The 19,200-nt window shown below is 37.7% G+C and overlaps 1 protein-coding gene across 1 annotated transcript in view; it reads left to right on the top strand.

The window, feature by feature from the left end:
- CRACD (capping protein inhibiting regulator of actin dynamics) overlaps window positions 1-19,200 on the top strand; it is a 421,538-nt gene that overhangs the window by 175,728 nt on the left and 226,610 nt on the right. Inside the window, exon 2 of the mRNA XM_053703944.1 lies at window positions 14,476-14,596. The gene's annotated coding sequence lies outside the window, so the exon portion shown is untranslated. The remainder of the gene's footprint in view (window positions 1-14,475; window positions 14,597-19,200) is intronic.

Here is a 19,200-nt window from a genome sequence, read left to right as displayed (position 1 = left end):
TAGTCTCTTATGCCCTAAAAACTCACTATACAAGAGTAGGACATTTTAAAATATGAGAATATAAACATTTACTTTATACTGGAAACCCAGCCTGGGTTTGCTTATTACATGTAAGTTATTTATGCCAGATTATGCTATTAGTCATCATGCATATGTTAATATGGGGCTCATGCATTAACTGATTATTTTGTTGTGTGAAATACAGTAATTACTTTCATGTTTTTATACTTTAAAGGGAGACAAAATTCAAAATTGAAATTTATAATTCAGAAAGAGCATAAAATGTACTTCTATTACTACATGTAGTTTGTTTTCTTGGTACCTTTAGTATATATAGATATGCTCAGGAGCTTACATCTCTCTTGAGTACATTGATGCAAGTTTGCTTCAATAATTTCTGCCATATTAAACTCAAGACATATGCACACCACTGAGTCTATCTAGATATGCTCATCATCAAAGGATGCCAAGAGAACAAAGTAAATTTGCTAATAGAAGTAAATTGGAACTTTTTGTTTTAATTGATTGTTCTATATGAATCAATAAAGTTGCATTTGAATGCTCATGTCCCTTTAAAATCTCTTTCTCACTCTGTGCACATTAACCTTTTCAAAGGTGCAAAAAACTTTTCTAAACTTCAGAACACTCATTTCTTCCAAACAAAACTGTTGCAAAGTTTAGATATTCTCATGGCAGATGACAAATATTATGTGAGTTACATAGGGTTTAATAACACCCTCTTCCTCTAACAGTATGAGAAGGAAAAGTACAGGGGAAAAGCCCATGTACAAATGTCAAAATCCAGTAGAGGAAATGACACAAGTGATCTGTGCAAAGCATCAACAGTATTTGTTAAAGAATAAGGCACCAAGATAGAACATTTTGTTATTTCATTATTTCTTGCATATGTGTGCAACACCTGCAAAGGTATTAAACACAGCATTAAAGTCAGTGCCGGAGTAGCAGTGCACTACTGGGAGCTAGCCGAACACCTCTGGTGAGCCTGTGACAAGAGGCTGCTCCTAAGCCTACCTATGAATGCTTTTTAAAAAAGGATACAAAGTACATTTAATAAGAGAAGTAAATTGTATGCTATATCTGAATAATGAAAATTTTATTTTAAATTGACTTTGACCTTTAAAGTCAAAATGAAACTTTTATGATTCAGACAGAGCATGCAGTTTTAAGAGACTTTTCTATTTATTTGAATGATCAAATTGTGCACAGTATTTTTATATGCACACTTTCTGAGGCACCTGCTCCTGTGCCACGTGATATAGGAGTCCAGTAAATTGAATTACATGTTGTGGGGGCGTGGCTAAGCTGCTGCCATGATGGGAAACATCTTCCAAAAGCTCTAAGGAATTTATGCATAATCTCTCAAATATCTCCTGACCTGGACTGTATAGAATCCTTCTTTCCTGAAGTCACCGTAAGCCACCCAGATTTGGGCTGACACGATTCATATAAGTATTGCAGCATTGGTGCAATTAACAACGTGAATTTACGTTGAACAGATGTTTGATTCTGGCCTGCTGCGGCCGCCATCTCTCCCCCCTCAAGCCCTGGGGTTATTGGGCTCAATATGGTTACTCAACATGAGAAGGACCTCTACCTAACTTTGCGCAAGCTGCTTATTAAATTTGAGCTTCACATGTGTCAACGCTTTGACAGCCTGTCTCAGATGATGCACCAGGGAGATCTAAAAAGTCTGCCTTGTTATACCATAAGATCGGAACCGGACGCATTAATCAGTGACCAGAAAATGGAGACATTAACTGTACAGCACGGTGTGTTGCAAGAAAGCCTGCACTTCGACTCTCTACATATTACGGAGTGTGAAGAAGAGTTGAGGATACCCATGGCAGTACCTCACCCCTCTCTCCCAATACAATACCGAGGCTCTCCAAATCCAGCAGAGGTGGCCCCGGACTACTACCGGAGGTTAACTTATACCCTAACAGTGGAAAATGCGATAGCTGCTCTTGGTTGGAGGAGAGAGGCCTAATACCGGCGATGCTCGTGGGGGAAGTGGGCGATCCCTCCGGAGTTGGCCCGAGTGTCCATGGTCTCTCTGCACTTGTGGCGTCTCCCTTCATAGTGAGTCGCAAAGGATACATAAGTAGGGACGCTGCAGATTTTCAAACTGCCCACCCATGCTAGTCAGTGTCCGAAAGGGTATTATGGGACGCAGTGCTATTTGTCATGTTCCCACCTGCAATTGTTGGGAAGTCGCCTATGCCAAGGTTCCGTTTGCCCAATCTCAAAATCGGGCGTTGGCTGGGGCAACTTGACTCTCATGTCACTATTATTCAGAGGGGCATAGGCTGACACTTTCATCCTCTACAGTAATGCTGGAAGTGGTTTATCCTTTTCAGCGACTACCTTCCTGCTCTTTGAGGTTTAATTATTTTTTATAGTACATGTTCTGCTTTCTCTAGCTGTTTTTCACTTGTTGATTGTCACTAGATTATAGTTATATTCCATGCAAAGTAATGCCTCATCTATAGTTTGTTGCATAGCTACTTAAGTTTATACAGAAGACTGTTCTGTGCCATGTTTTTCATAAATTGTTCATTTAACAGTTTTTTTGTGTATTTTTACTGTATATGTAGTATAAATGCACACAGTCTTCTCAAAGTTACTGATAAATATAGCACTCATCCCCCTAGCATAGTTCTTTTCAGCAATTACCTAGGAATGTTCAATTTCCCTTTAACTAATAGTTTGCTCCCCTAAAAGGACCAGATTGTGCAGTCTGATATGGATGAAAAATATTGTATATACCTGTGATGGCCTGCATGTAAGTAGAGATGTTTTTAAGTGTGGGTTAATTATCCATAAAAATATCATTTTTGTATATATAATCCTGGAACTTTGCATATAACACTCCATGTATTTATTATATATTCATATAATTCTAAGATATCCCACTATGTCCATGCTCACATACTCCAGTCTCTTACTAGCGGACCATAGTTACTAACCATTTATGTATGCCCATACTCTCATTTCTGTATGGCCTACTCTTGCAATATACCTCCCCTTGGCCTCTTTTGCGGCACTGAGACACCCCAATTAATATTCTATCAGCCTATATATACTACTTATATATTAGGGGGCCAAGGTATAAGCCATGCAAGAATTATAATCTGACATAGGCGTTTTGGACAGTTTTGATTACAGGCATCATCACCTACTCTCAGATAGTACAGTTACTCCTCTGGGTCATCCCTTCAGTCAGTATACATACAGCAAACCTCCATATAGTAAATTATTTTCTGCACATGCCATGTGTTCACAAATTATATATATATTCTATCTAGCGGTGCTTACCCGCTGACAACTTTTACTCAGTAACTGTATGTTACTACTGCATTAATATATTGGGGCCCACAGAGGGGTCCCGCCATAATATTCACTTAAACATATGCCTTTATCATTGCTACATACTATATTAACTCTCCCAATTTTGTTATATACATCTGTTTGAGGTCCAAAAGTGACCTATGGGTAATATGGAGAGTATATGAGAGAAAATAGAGGTTTCATATCTATATGATCATTAAATTTATCTTTATGTATAAATTTTGTTGTGCTTATAATTGTATACTCACTCACTTGTATCTCAATTATTGTGTATCAGCTTACTCACTGGTATCTCATTTATTGTGTAAATGAACATGATCCTTTTTTCGTGTTGTTGTCAGTTAAAACCTCAATAAAAGATTATTTAAAGGAATTACATTTTGTAATTTGTAAGAAAAAAAATCTACTGCCCATTTAAAATTCAGAGTAAGTGCTATTGCATTGTCTTTTTAATATGCACTTGCTGATTATGCAATTCTATTGTATGTAATGGCCTTTAAATAATAATGGAAGACAGAATGGAGTTGTATATGAGGCCCACCCCTAGTACCACCTTTCATTTGTTATATTTAAATTTGTAGTGTTTTATTAAAACCTCAAAATTGTAGTGTCTAAAAACAATCCTAGCACATTTTTACTCCATTCACCCCATACTCAACATCACTGATTGTCTAGGAGTGAGCCTTCTTCATTCATTCTAAACTGATTCTAGTTAACTGTGAAGTTAACCCCTGCAAAAATGGGTCAAACAAAGAGAACTGCTGCTACAGAGAAGAACACAGCTACTGTGTAGCCTCCAATGGTTGACCATGTTCTGCTCAGCGTCTGCAATTCTTGTGGCATCTCAACGCAACCTTACCTATGTACTTAACCTTTTTTGCTGGGGTTAAACACGTAGTAAGCTTGGTTAGTAATGGAAAAATAGAATTAGACAATGTAATATCTACTTTAGAATGTCTCTTTATCTCTCTCAGCTTCCACATATACACCCCACCCAGCCATTGCAAGGATCAAAAACCCTCTCTATGTTTCCCTGATCATAGCTGGTTAACTTTGTATTCACTTTATATAAAGCTATACGTTTTCACTTTTTAAAAGAGAAGAACAGACCTTTAAATTAAATAAGTCTACGTATTATGTATAAACCGCAATATATTACGGCAAAGTTCATCATTCTTAACATTTTGCAAATATCTAACAATGTATGTTCCTTTTGTAATGTTACATTAACCGTGTTCCTATTACTCATGTATTTGCCTTCCTGGGAGGAACTATATATAGATCTCAAAAGCTGTAGAGCAACTGTACTCTGTTCTAATAACTTTACCATTATGTCTGTTTCTATAGCTCAATTATACAGTTCAGCTTCTGAGTAATTTGATGGATAAATGTTCTGGTACTATTTTAAGTTGCATATTTCATAAGCTCCTACTGTTATCTAACTATTATAATTTGAAAATCTACCCACTGGTTTTAAAAAAAAAAGAAAAGAAAAAATATGTTAAACAATATTTAATTCTGAATTGTCAGATTCTGTATTTGCAGTAAAAGGTTTTCAATTATTTGCTTCCAGAATTGCCCGAAACTAATTTACAAACAGTGGAATAATTTTGCTATAATAATTAAGTCTGCCCTACATGACACACTTGAGATGATTCTCAGAGCCTATCTCTAGTGCTTGTATAGAAAATATGTTATTTGTGACCTTACATATACTGCTAAACAGGAACTTCTAAGCGATCAACTAGATTACGAGTGGCACTAGCTATAGCGCAAGAGCTATATGGGGTATTTCTCGGCTCTTTGCACGCAATGGAAAACAAATGCGTTGTATTGAGCACAATCAAATTTAATACGCATCTGGTTAAGGTGACTTCAGAGCTCTGGTTAAATGTTACATGAGACATAAAAGTTGCACAAAACACATCAGAAATACATTTAACAGTACAGTTACATTCATATCAACACTGTCTGATAATTTTTTTTTTTTTTTAACAATTGCATTAAAAGGTTATAAGGGCTTAAAGATATGAGGTCTGAGGTGTTAGAAAAAAAGCATGCAAAGGGCTTTAACATAGAGATGCATACATACATACACATGTTTAAATATGTATGTATATGTGTATATATATATATATATATATATGTCTGTGTGTGTACATATGTATTTATGAATGTATATGTATATATGCATTTACAGACATATATACATATATAAACACATAAATACATGTGTATACATATATATATATATATATATATATATATATATATATATATAAGTGCATTGGAGCCCTTTGCAGTCAAGTAGCAGAAAACATGAAAAATCATATTTATGCAAAATTCATCTATACTATAATTGTGTTTGTAATGTCCGTCGCCATCAGCAGTTGCGCACGCATCCTCAAAGGAATGTTGGAATGCGCGCGCAGCCACCATGCGGCAAACAGCTTCAGGAGGGAGACCAAAAGAGAGGGGGGAGATAGAGCAAATGAGAGGGGAGAGAGAGAGAGCAAATGAGAGGGGGGGGAGAGAGCAAAAGAGAGGGGAGAGGGAGAGCAAAAGAGAGGGGGAGAGAGAGAGCGAAAGAGAGGGGGAGAGGGATAGCTAAAGAGCGGGGGAGAGAGCGCAAAAGAGAGGGAGAGAGAGAGAGAGTGCCAAAGAGAGGGGGAAAGAGAGCAAAAGAGAGGGGAGAGGGAGAGCAAAAGAGAGGGGGGAGATAGAGCAAATGAGAGGGGAGAGAGAGAGAGAGAGAGAGCAAATGAGAGGGGGAAGAGAAAGCAAAAGAGAGGGGAGAGGGAGAGCTAAAGAGAGGGGGGAGATAGCAAAAGAGAGGGAGAGAGAGAGCGCAAAAGAGAGGGGGAAAGAGAGCATAAGAGAGGGGAAGAGAGAGAGCAAATGAGGGGGGAGAGAGAGCAAAAGAGAGGGGAGAGAGAGCAAAAGAGAGGGGGGAGAGAGCAAAAGAGAGGGGGGAGAGAGAGCAAAAGAAAGGGGGGAGAGATCAAAAGAGAGGGGGGAGAGAGAGCAAAAGAGAGGGGAGAGAGAGAGAGTAAAAGAGAGGGGGCGAGGGAGAGCAAAAGATAGGGGAGAGAGAGAGCATAATAGAGGGGGTAGAGAGAGCAAAAGAGAGGGGGGAAAGGGAGCAAAAGAGAGGGGAGAGAGAGAGCAAAAGAGGGGGGAGAGAGAGAAAAGGAGAGGGGGAGAGAGAGCAAAAGAAAGGAGGGAGAGAGAGCAAAAGTGGTGGTGAAAGTATCCACCTGGATGGATTCTTTCACCTGGATGCAGCGGGGTTCCGTCACCACAATAAACTGCCCTTCCAAAAATGGTAGGGTGGTTCGGTGGTTCCGTCACCACAATAGACTGCCCTCTGGGCAGGCTTTCCCACTAGTATTTAATAAAGTGTTTATGTATTTACTGTAAATATTTCACATTGCAATTTTCTTCACATAGGGGAAATGTAAGTATTTTTAAATAGATATTTCTATATATCTGTATATACCTATACCTATATATATATATTATCAAAAAGTCATCAGATATATATAGAAATATTTATTTGAAAATAAATAGAACATTGGAATGTGAAATATTCATATTTAATGTTGGGTTTAACGCACTTGAATAAGAGTGATCGGATTTGCACGCTAGTATGGGTGTTATTTCCCCCCCCACACACACACTTTTCGAGCACTATTAAAGTCTATGGGAGAATACGTTAACGCTTTTGCTATATTAGATTTTAACTCTTTGCACGCCTCGGGTTTTCGTTCCTGCGCAAATATTTTACTTTGAACTTGTAATATGAGCGCAATCCGCCGCTTGCAAAAAGCCTTCATCTATCAAAGTTAACACGCTAACGGGATTTCAATAACATTTTTTACACACATTTTAGCTGTGGTGTATGCTAAATTGTTATGTGATTATATTAAATAATTAATAGCCAGTTCTATAGCAATAAGTAAACTATATAATGTTTAGCAATGTCTAATAATAGCTTGTTCAGAGTTAGATTGCATTCCAGTTTTCAACTTTACAACAAAAATCTCCATAGGTTTTGTTATTAGCACCAGGTCTTAATGGGACATGAAACTCTGAAATGGATAACATATTTGCTTTTAAGAGTTTCCAGCAATTGCTATCACAATTTTTACTGCAAGCAGTCATCCAAGTTTTGTGTATGTACATTCCCCACTAAGTGCCAGTAATGGTGCCAGGGTTCCCATCTTTACTCCAAATATACTGAACAGCAGCTGACCAAGAAGGATCGGGAAAACAACCATGGTCCAGCTGCCTCTGTCAGCCACATTTCCATATCTCATCTCAGAATAGTAGTGGATTGTGGACTCTCACCACTATGAAAGAGCATAAATTATGTTTTTGCACTTGGGTACAATTAAAGGGACATTATACACTAGATTTTTCATTTTTTCATTGCATAAATGTTTTGTAGATGATCCATTTATATATCTCATACAGTTTTTTTGTTTTTAAAGTATAGCTTTGCTTATTTTTAAATAACATTGTGCTGATTTTCAGACTCCTAAACAAGCCCCAAAGTTTTAGGAGTATACTGATGTATTCCTACTCCAGCTTACTCCTGTTTGTGTAAAGGTTTTTTTCATATGCAGACAAAGGGGGAGGGGGGAGGGAATGCTTTCGCGGGGGGTCCCAGTCAACATAATCAAAAGTGCTAAACTGGGATCTTCTAAGTAAGTTTTTAAAATGTTTTATACTGGATTTTTATATCACTATCTGTATTATTCTTTATAGTAGTGTCTATTACATGCAGTTATATGAAAAATGGTGTATACTGTCCCTTTAATGATGGATTTCACCTGGATGGAAGAGGGTGAGCAGTGATTGGAGAGATGGTTGGATAAGGTTTTAGACTAAGAAAAATGGGGAGGGACAAAGAAGCTTAAAGGGACATTAAACCCAATTTTTTTCTTTCATGATTCAGATAGAGAATACCATTTTAAACAACTTTCTAATTTACTTATATAATCTAATTTGCTTCATTCTCTTGATATTCTTTCCTGAAAAGCATATCTAGATATGCTCAGTAGCTTCTGATTGGTGGCTGCACGTATTTGCCTCATGTGATTGGCTCACCGATGTGCATTGCTATTTGTTTAACAAAAGATATCTAAAGAATGAAGCAAATTAGATAATAGGAGATGTTCTTTAAAATTGTATTCTCTGTCTGACTCATGAAAGAAAATTTTTGGGTTTAATGTCCCTTTAAATGGAGTAGTAGGTACCAAGATATGGGATAACTTAGAGGAGACTAAGGGGGTGGAGATGAGGGGAGGCATAGTTCAGAAAGCAAGAAGACATCAATTTATCAACAACAAAAAAAAAATCATACTTAGTTTACAAATTCAACACATAGAGCTATGAACAAAGGGGAACTGGGGTTGTAATCTACAAATGACCATGATGTTATTATAGGCATAAAAATGATCATTTTAACTATAGTGGGGAGAGCAGAGTGGCAATTACATATTTTAATAGAACTGATGGAGGACGTGCAGTAAAAATCAAAGAGAAAAAAATATAAATGTACCTGATAAAACATTGTTTAAATAAAATACCTGACAACCTTAAATGTCTGCTTGCAAATGATAGTCATTGGCATATGAGGAACAGTGTGACATAATTGGTATTACAGAAACCTGGTGGGATGAAGCATGTGACTGGGCATTTAATTTAACCCCTTAACGACCGAGGAAGTGCAGGGTACGTCCTCAAAAAAAAGGCAGTTAATGCCTGAGAACGTACCCTGCACGTCCTCGGTGTGTAAAGCAGCTGGAAGCGATCCTGCTCGCTTCCAGCTGCTTTCCGGTTATTGCAGTGATGCCTCGATATGGAGGCATCCTGCAATAACCCCCCTTGGCCATCCGATGCAGAGAGAGCCACTCTGTGGCCCTCTCTGCACCGGACATCGGTGGCCGGTATCGTTGGTGGGTGGGAGCAAGTCTGGGAGGCGGGTGGGCGGCCATCGATGTGCCCAGTGGAGTGGAGGGGGGCGGGATCGGGGGCGGGAGGGGCGGGAGCGCGCACGGGAGCGCGCGCGTGCACGGGGGGCGGCGGGCGGGCGCGCGCGTGCACGGGGCGGGAGCGGGAGGGAACCGCTACACTACAGAAAAATCAAGTTTAAAAAGTACTTCAATTAACTTTTTGAAAGCTGTAAATAACAGCTAAGAGATGTGGAAGGGGTGGGGGGTTGATCTTGGGGGGGGGGGAAGCTACACTGCAGAAAAGGGTTTTTATTTTTAAAAAAAGGCACATTATTCACTAAACTGGGTACTGGCAGACAGCTGCCAGTACCCAAGATGGCGCCCATTAAGGCAGAGGGGGAGGGTTAGAGAGCTCTTTGGTGGGGGATCAGTAAGGATGGGGGCTAAGGGGGGATCCTACACAGCAGCATATGTAAATATGCTAAAAAACAAAAAACAAAAAAAAACCAAATATAGCTTTTATTTTAGTACTGGCAGAGTTTCTGCCAGTACTTAAGATGGCGGGGACAATTGGGGGGTGGGGGAGGGAAGAGAGCTGTTTGGGAGAGATCAGGGGGTCTCATGTTTCAGGTGGGAGGCTGAGCTCTACACTAAAGCTAAAATTAACCCTGCAAGCTCCCTACAAGCTACATAATTAACCCCTTCACTGCTAGCCATAATACACGTGTGAAATGCAGCGGCATTTGGCGGCCTTCTAATTACCAAAAAGCAACGCCAAAGCCATATATGTCTGCTATTTCTGAACAAAGGGGATCCCAGAGAAGCATTTACAACCATTTGTGCCATAATTGCACAAGCTGTTTGTAAATGATTTCAGTGAGAAACCTAAAATTGTGAAAAATTTAATGTTTTTTTTAATTTGATCGCATTTGGCGGTGAAATGGTGGCATGAAATATACCAAAATGGGCCTAGATCAATACTTGGGGTTGTCTACTACACTACACTAAATCTAAAATTAACCCTAGAAGCTCCCTACATGCTCCATAATTAACCCCTTCACTGCTGGGCATAATACACGTGTAGTGCGCAGTGGCATTTAGCAGCCTTCTAATTACTAAAAAGCAACGCCAAAGCCATATATGTCTGCTATTTCTGAACAAAGGGGATCCCAGAGAAGAATTTACAACCATTTAAGCCATAATTGCACAAGCTGTTTGTAAATAATTTCAGTGAGAAACCAAAAGTTTGTGAAAAAATTTGTAAAAAAGTGAACGATTTTTTTTATTTAATCGCATTTGGCGGTGAAATGGTGGCATGAAATATACCAAAATGGGCCTAGATCAATACTTTGGGATGTCTACTAAAAAAAATTATATACATGTCAATGGATATTCAGAGATTCCTCAAAGATATTAGTGTTCTAATGTAACTAGCGCTAATTTTGAAAAATAATGGTTTGGAAATAGCAAAGTGCAACTTGTATTTATGGCCCTATAACTTACAAAAAAAGCAAAGAAGATGTAAACATTGGGTATTTCTAAACTCAGGACAAAATTTAGAAACTATTTAGCATGGGTTTTTTTTGGTGGTTGTAGATGTGTAACAGATTTTGGGGGTCAAAGTTAGAAAAAGTGTGTTTTTTTCAATTTTTTCCTCATATTTTATAATTTTTTTTATAGTAAATTCTAAGATATGATGAAAATAATGGTATCTTTAGAAAGTCCATTTAATGGCGAGAAAAACGGTATATAATATGTGTGGGTACAGTAAATGAGTAAGATGAAAATTACAGCTAAACACAAACACCGCAAAAATGTAAAAATAGCCTTGGTCCCAAACGGACAGAAAATGGAAAAGTGCTGTGGTCATTAAGGGGTTAAAAGGTTACATGCTGTTCATGAGGTTTTATGAGGTTTTAAACTGGAATTAAAGCTGAGCATTAATTAATTATACCATAATAATAGTGATAATATGAAAGCCTTGTGGGTACAAACTTGCACAAGAGCTAGGAAGGACATTATATTAATTGTATAATATGCTATAGACCACATAATATTAATATTGATGAGTAAGATCAACTTTTATCACAAATGTAGAAAGAATCACATATGAGACATTACACCTATCATATAAAAGAAACAATATGGCTTAGTAGAAGAGTCAGTTTAATCTTCTACAACAGAAATGACCAATTGGACCCTCTGCCCTAGTTTTTGTGACCCTAAGAAACAGTGGAGCTAAAATATGTTAGGAATGATATTATTATTTGTGTTTTTGATAGCCATAAAGTTAAATGCTTCCCTTAAGGATTCTAAAAATATTGGTCTGTGTTTCCATCTGTTAGGGAGTTTGCCATCACTGTTATACAAAATACAAAGATGTCAACAGAACTTGCATATGAGCAATTAAATAGGCTAAGCTAGAAAATAAAAAAAACAGGTAGCTAAAGAAAGCAAACAAATCCCAAATTATTTTTTAAATACATATGGGGAGATAGAAGTAAGCTTTTTGTGCTCGTCGAGTATCCCTCGTATTACAAGTTGAAAGAAAACTGTTTTCACTCGCACACTTACCCAACAATTGTAAAAAGCTGAACTTAGAATATCGCAAGTGATAATGTATTCCCCATAGAAATCAATAGAGCAAAAAAAGTTGAAAAAAAAAAACTAACATCCTACTCGCGTGCAAACATGATCGCATATTCTCAAGAGTTCTAACCCAACATGAAAATATGAATATTTCACCTTCCAATGTTCTTCACATAGAAGAATATGTTCTTTTTATTTATAAATACATTTTTTATACATATATCTGATGTTTTGCACAAATATATATTTATACCTTTATAAAAACATGATTATATATAGGTATAGATATATACAGAAATACATACAGTGGAGGCTCCTCTATAGGAGCACTTGAGCATGTGAACCCCCTGACCCCTGATGAAAAAAAAATGAAAACATTTTGAAATTTTTAAACCTTTTTTGCTGATTTAAATTAAAAAATCATCCAGGCTCCACTGCAGTTTTGACTAATAACATTTAAAATTGCTGTTTTTAATTATTTAGGCTGAAAGTGGAATGGTCTTTTGCCCAATACTTCTATCTATCGCACATGCTGTGCACTGCGATAGATAGAAGTATAGGCAAAAGCCCTTTCCACTTTAAAACTGCATTGACTGTAGCACCACCTACAGGCCAGCCCATAGCCTTCTTAATCCACAGCTATTAGTGTGCGAGAGCCAGCTGTCACGTGACACTCGCACACTAAGAGCTGTGTGTGACAGTGTGGGAGGAGGAGGAGTATTGTCTTGAGGGCAGAGAGGTAGCAAGGAGGTGGAGCCAGGACGGACTGCCGGATAGAGTGAGTCACTGACTGAGACCGCGTGTGTGACAGTGTACTGTGTAGTGAGTCGTGAGATATGTATGTATGGGGCACAACTTAACTTGCTGGAGTTCCCACTGACTGATGAAATTCTGGGAAAGAGAGAGGTGAGACAGACCGTGAGTGATGAAGGTCAGTGAATTTACAACACAATCCCACATTCACACCACGACAACCTCACAACAAGCATGATAGCATCTAGGAATATCGCCCAATTTATGTTCAATACAGACCAGTTATGGTCTCATGTTGGCCCTAATTGCATTTGCTTGCCACACCACCATTGGGCAAGTTCACATAATTGGAACATTTTACACAACGGTTAACGGTAAATGATTCTTGCTAATTTTTTGCATGAGTTACAGCTGCTGAGTATATGTTGTCACGATCAGCAGTAATTTATTGGCCTTAGGGTTAATAAAATGTGGTGCTTAGTATTTAGTTACTTACGGCATCAACTGCCAGCTGTAATCTATAGATTCACCAGTGAAGCACTGCCACTGACCCTGTCTTAACTTCCCTGAACCTGTGTATCCAGGTGTGAGGCTGCTGACAAAGCTCAGTGGCATAATTAGCTGAGGGAGAAAATTTCACAGTACAGGTCAGAAATGAGGCTATTATGCCGCAGGTCATTCAGCAGGTTTCATTGCTTTATCTGTACAGTATGATCCCAAATACAGTCAGTATCTCTCTTTACCTGTCACATCTACCTCATATTCTCTTTATGGAAATGATAATAAATAATTCCCCATATTTAGGTCCACTTTACAACACCCCCCCACCACCCTTTGTCCTCAGTTTGTAATTCATAATAGAAAATAGTCATGCCGTTTAAACTTGATATTTGTGTTCTTTGGTGTTATTTTGAGGCTGATGGTGCATGGTGGCCTGTTAACAGCATTTGTGTTGATATATAACAGACCAGGTTATTTGTGGCACAGTCAGCTATATATTTAATATATGTGTGTATTCAGCACAGCACAGTCATATATATATATATATATATATATATATATATGTGTGTGTGTGTGTGTGTATACAGCACATTCAGCTATATATATGTGTATACAGCACACACCTTAAAATGGGCGGAGCCATCTGAGGGGCGGGGCTAGTGCTCCCCCATCTTCAAAAGTCACCAGCCGCCACTGAATACATAGAAAATATTCTGATATGTGCAGAACATTGGAATGTGAAATATTTACAGTAAATAAACACTGTAACACTTTATTTAAAATGAATATTGCATAAATATGTTTTTACATGTTTTCGTCTAATTGCAAAGGGCTCTAATGCACTTATACTTATGTCTATATGTGTACATATGTGTTTATATTTGTATATATGTCTGTAAATACATATATATACATGTAAATACATACATATATATATATATATATATATATATATATATATATATATATCAGAAGAAATTTAAATATTAATTTTATTTCTTATTGAAAATCTGTCTGTTTTCCACAACTCATTTTCTGAATAAATAGCTGATGTAGTAATTGACCTCTGATCAAAATTCTGAGTGAATGTTGAGAAGAAGGGCTGTGATATAATTTATTGTCACTGTGATATAATTTATTGTCACTGTGATATAATGTTATGTCACTGTGATGTAATTTAACAGATTACAAATCTGAGACTGAAATGGATATTGTGCAATTGCTGTATTGTACTATATGCTATGAAGCCATTAATGGTAAAATGGGTGATTAATCCAGATTTATTTTCTATGTATTTCTTTAGGATGAGGTATGGCCCAAGCAGCTCTCTGCAATAATGTATTGTGATAAAATACAGTACCCAGCTTGTGAACAGGCCTCTCCTATAGATTAGTAAAAGACGCTGAGGCAACATAAACTGAAAGGTAAGTGAATTTGTTTATGTCACATTTGTTCATATTTCTTAGGAAAATATATATCAGTTGTAGCAGTACTTGTGAATTTATATATACAAAATGTATCTATTTGTGCTGTATTGTTTGTATCATTATAGTTTCTGGTTTGGCTGATAAAATAACTGATTCATTTTGACTATACACAAAGACCAGTCACTAAGTACCTAAATGATAATCAATATCGGCTAGATTACAAGTGTTGCGGTACGACTTTTAACGCTGAAAAAATGGCAATTCCAGCGTAATGGCCAGGAACACATATTACAAGTCGTGTCGGTATAGCATTTTAGCCTGTAACGCAACATCCATTCCGCACTCAAAAAAATGACGTTTTTGTTTGGGATTTTCATAGCGCCGGTATTACAGGTTGTGCCGTCCGGCTAAAATGCTTGCGCTACTGACTATACCGACATGATCCATACCGTCATCTGAGAGCAGTAGTTATGGATTTTGCGAAATAAAAATATTTCACAAAAGCAATAACTAAACTGTTACAAAGTGCACTAACACCCATAAACTACCTATTAACCTCTAAATCGCCACCCTCCCGCATCGCAAACACTATATTACACCTATTAATCCCTAATCTGCTGCCCACCCACATCGCCAACACTATTTAAATATATTAACCCCTAAACCGCCGCTCCCTGACATCGCCGACACTAATTAAAGTTATTAACCCCTAATCCGCCACTCCCCGACATCGCCAACACTATAATAAAGCTATTAACCCCTAATTAGGGTAATGCAAGGTACGCCATTTTGAAACGGCTACCTTGCATTCAACTTCAGTGTACGACAGTGATCGCATTAAGAGGACGCTCCGTGCAGGATGGGATCGGCTTCCAGGATGGCTCTGCTCCGCGCCCCCTGGGATGAAGATAGGATGAAGATAGAAGACGCATCAGGGATGGATGAAGATATTGCCGTCTGGATGAAGAGCTTCTCAACGCCTGGATGGAGATGGATGTCCAGACTTTTAAGGGCAGTGAAAAAGAGCTGAATGCCCTTTTAAGGGCAATGCCCATACAAATGCCCCTTTAGGGGCAATGGGTAGTTTAGGATTTTTTTAGAGTTAGGTTTTTTATTTTGGGGAGTTGATTGGGTGGTGGGTTTTACTGTTAGGGGGACTTTGTATTTTTATTTTACAGGTAAAAGAGCTGTTTAACTAAGGGCAATGCCCTACAAAAGGCCCTTTTAAGGGCTATTGGTAGTTTATTGTAGGCTAGGGTTTTTTTATTTTGGGGGGCTTTTTATTTTTTTAGGGCTATTAGATTAGGTGTAATTGTTTTTATTTTTGATAATTTAATTTATTATTTTTGTAAGCTTAGTGTTTTTTATTTTTAGTAATTAGGTGTTCATTATTTTTTTTTAATTTTAGATTATTATTTTTTTGTAGTGTTAGGTTTTTTTAAATTTATAATTTCGACTTTTTATTGTTAGCATTTTTTTATTTTATTAGAATATTAATGTTATTTTAAGTTAGTTATTTTAAGTAATTTTAAGTTAGGGGGTTAGGTTTAGGGGTTAATAGTTTAATTTTGTAGCGGTGATGTGGGGGGCCGGAGGTTTAGGGGTTAATAGGTTTATTTAGTGGCGGTGATGTCGTGGATCAGCGGAATAGAGGTTAATAACTTTATTTAGGTCTCAGCGATGTCGGGAGCAGCAGAATAGGGGTTAATAACTTTTATTAGTGTCGGTGATGTCGGGGGATTAAGGTGTTTAGACTAGGGGTTTATGTTAGGTTTAAACGTAACTTTTTTTCCCCCATAGACATCAATGGGTTTGCGTTAGGGAGATTTTTCATTCCGCACTTCAGGTTTTTTTCTGACACTCTCCCCCCATTGATGTCTATGGGGGAAAGTGTGCACGAGCACGGCAAAGCAGCCCTTGGATTTTGTGCGGTATGGAGCTTAACGCAACCATCACATGCACAAGGAGGCTTTTCAGTAACTTGTAATGGCAGCGCTATGGAGAGTGAAATAACGCAATTTTTTTGGCGTTAGTTTCGCACCCTGTTTAGCGCAAAACTTGTATATGTTAATTACAATCCTTTAGAAGAGTTTATCAAATGATTTTTCTACAGAAATCTACATAGACTTTAAAGGTACAGTAAAGACAAAATTAAACTTTAGTGATTCAGACAGAGCATGCATTTTTAAACAACTTTCCAATTTACTTCTATTATCAAATTAGTTTTGATTTTTATATCCTTTGTTTGGAATTAAACTAGGTAGGCTGATAGGAGCTTAGGAGAATGCACATGTCTATAGCTTTCTATAGCTTTCTATGGAAGCATTGGAACTATGTATAACAATGTTGCAAACACTACTTCCAGAAGATACGTGCACATTCCAGAGCTCATTTAGGATTATTTTTTAACAAAGGATACCTAGACAATGAAGCAAAATTGATAACTGAAATAAATTGGAACAATGTTTAAAATGTTGTGCTCTATCCAATCCATATACTTTTAATTTTGACTTTACTGTCCCTGTAATGGTGATTTTCTGTTGACAACCATTGAATAAGTTTTTCTAACGGTTTGTGATTGATTTGTATATACTTATTAGTAGCCCAGATGCTTTATGTATAAATGTTTATACTGCTTTCTTGAAAAAGCTATATAATTTCAAAACTAGTACTGTTACAGGTGTACAGGCTATAAGAAGCACCACTATTATAACTAACACACTTTCACCTAGATTACATGTTTTGTGTTCCGGTTTTAACGCTGAAAAAATGTCCATTTCAGAGTAAAAACCGGAACGCAGCCATTACGAGTCTTGTCTGTATAGCTGTACCGCAAGCATTTCAGCCTGTAACGCAACGTCAGTCCCGGACTCCAAAAAATGACGTTTTGCGTGGGATTTCCATAGCACCGGTATTACAGGTTGTGCGGTGAGGCTAAAATGCTTGCATTCTAGCCTATACCGACACGATCCGTTCTGCAATCTAAGACCAGTAGTTATGAGTTTTGCTCAACAAAACTGTTACACAAAAACTGTTACACAAAACTCATAACTAAAATGTTACAAAGTACACTAACACCCATAAACTACCTATTAACCCCTAAACCGAGGCCCTCGCGCATCGCAAACACTAAATTAAATTTATTAACCCCTATTCTGCCGCTCCCAACATCGCCACCACTAATAAAATTTATTAACCCCTATTCCGCCACTCCCCGACATCGCCTCCACTATAATAGTTATTAACCCCTATTCCCCTGCACCCCAACATAGCTCACATTATAATATAGATATTAAACCCTATTCTGCCGCTCCCCGACATTGCCGCCACTAAATAAAGTTATTAACCCCTAAACCTCTGGCCTCCCACTTCCCCGTCACTAAGTAAACCTATGAACCCCTAAACCCTCCAGCCCCCCACATCGCAAAAAACGAAATTAAACTATTAACCCCTAAACCTAACAACCCCCTAACTTTATATTAAAATTACAATATCCTTATCTTAAAATAAATAAAAACTTACCTGTAAAATTAAAAAACCTTAGTTTAAACTATATATTAAACTAACATTACTATTATGCTAAACTATTATACTAAAATTAAAATAACTACGAATTAAATAAACTAAATTACACATTAAAAAAACCTAACACTACAAAAAAAATTAAATCTACAATTGCAAAAAATTAAAAACACTAAATTACAAAAAATAACAAACACTAAATTACGAAAAAACTAAATTATCCAAAATAAAAACAATTACACCTAATCTAATATCCCTATAAAAATAAACCCACCCCCCCCCCAAATAAAAAACCCCTAGCCTACAATAAACTACCAATATCCCTTAAAAGGGCCTTTTGTAGGGCATTGCCCTAAAGAAATCAGCTCTTTTCCCTGTAAAAAAATACAAAGAAAACAAGTAACTCCCACCACCCAACCAACCCCCCAAAATAAAAAACCTAACTCTAACAAAAACCTAAGCTACCCATTGCCCTGAAAAGGGCATTTGTATGGGCATTGCCCTTAAAAGGGCATTCAGCTCTTTTTCATTGCCCTGAAAAGGGCATTTAACTCTTTTAAAATAGCCCAAACCCTAATCTAATACAAAAACACACCCAAAAAAAGTTTAAAAAAACCTAACACTTACCCCCAACGATCCACTTACAGTTCTTTAAGTTCCGGACATCCAGACGGCGAGAAGTCTTCATCCAGATGATAAGGTCTTCATCCAGGTGGCGTCTTCTATCTTCATCCCGGCGGCATCTTCTATCTTCATCCTGGCGGTGCAGAGCGGATCCATCCTTCAAGACATCCGGCACGGAGCGTCCTCTTCATACGCTCGCCGCCATACACTGAATCTTCAATGCAACGGAGCCGTTTCAAAATTGCATCCCTTGCAATCCTATTGGCTTATTTGGCTATTCAAATCAGCCAATAGAATTTCAGTTGCTCTCATCCTATTTAGGGCAATGGGTTTTTGTTTGTCAGGGTTTTTTCCCTGCTTTGTTTGCCATGTGCTGCTGGCAGCCATTTTACTCACCCCTCATGCTGAGTCTGGTGCAGAGTGTGTGATGCTGCTCATTTTCTGCATGCCCTCTT

Source organism: Bombina bombina, chromosome 2, assembly GCF_027579735.1.
Source record: "Bombina bombina isolate aBomBom1 chromosome 2, aBomBom1.pri, whole genome shotgun sequence".
Lineage (NCBI taxonomy): Eukaryota > Metazoa > Chordata > Amphibia > Anura > Bombinatoridae > Bombina > Bombina bombina.
This window is presented reverse-complemented; position numbering and strand designations above follow the sequence as displayed.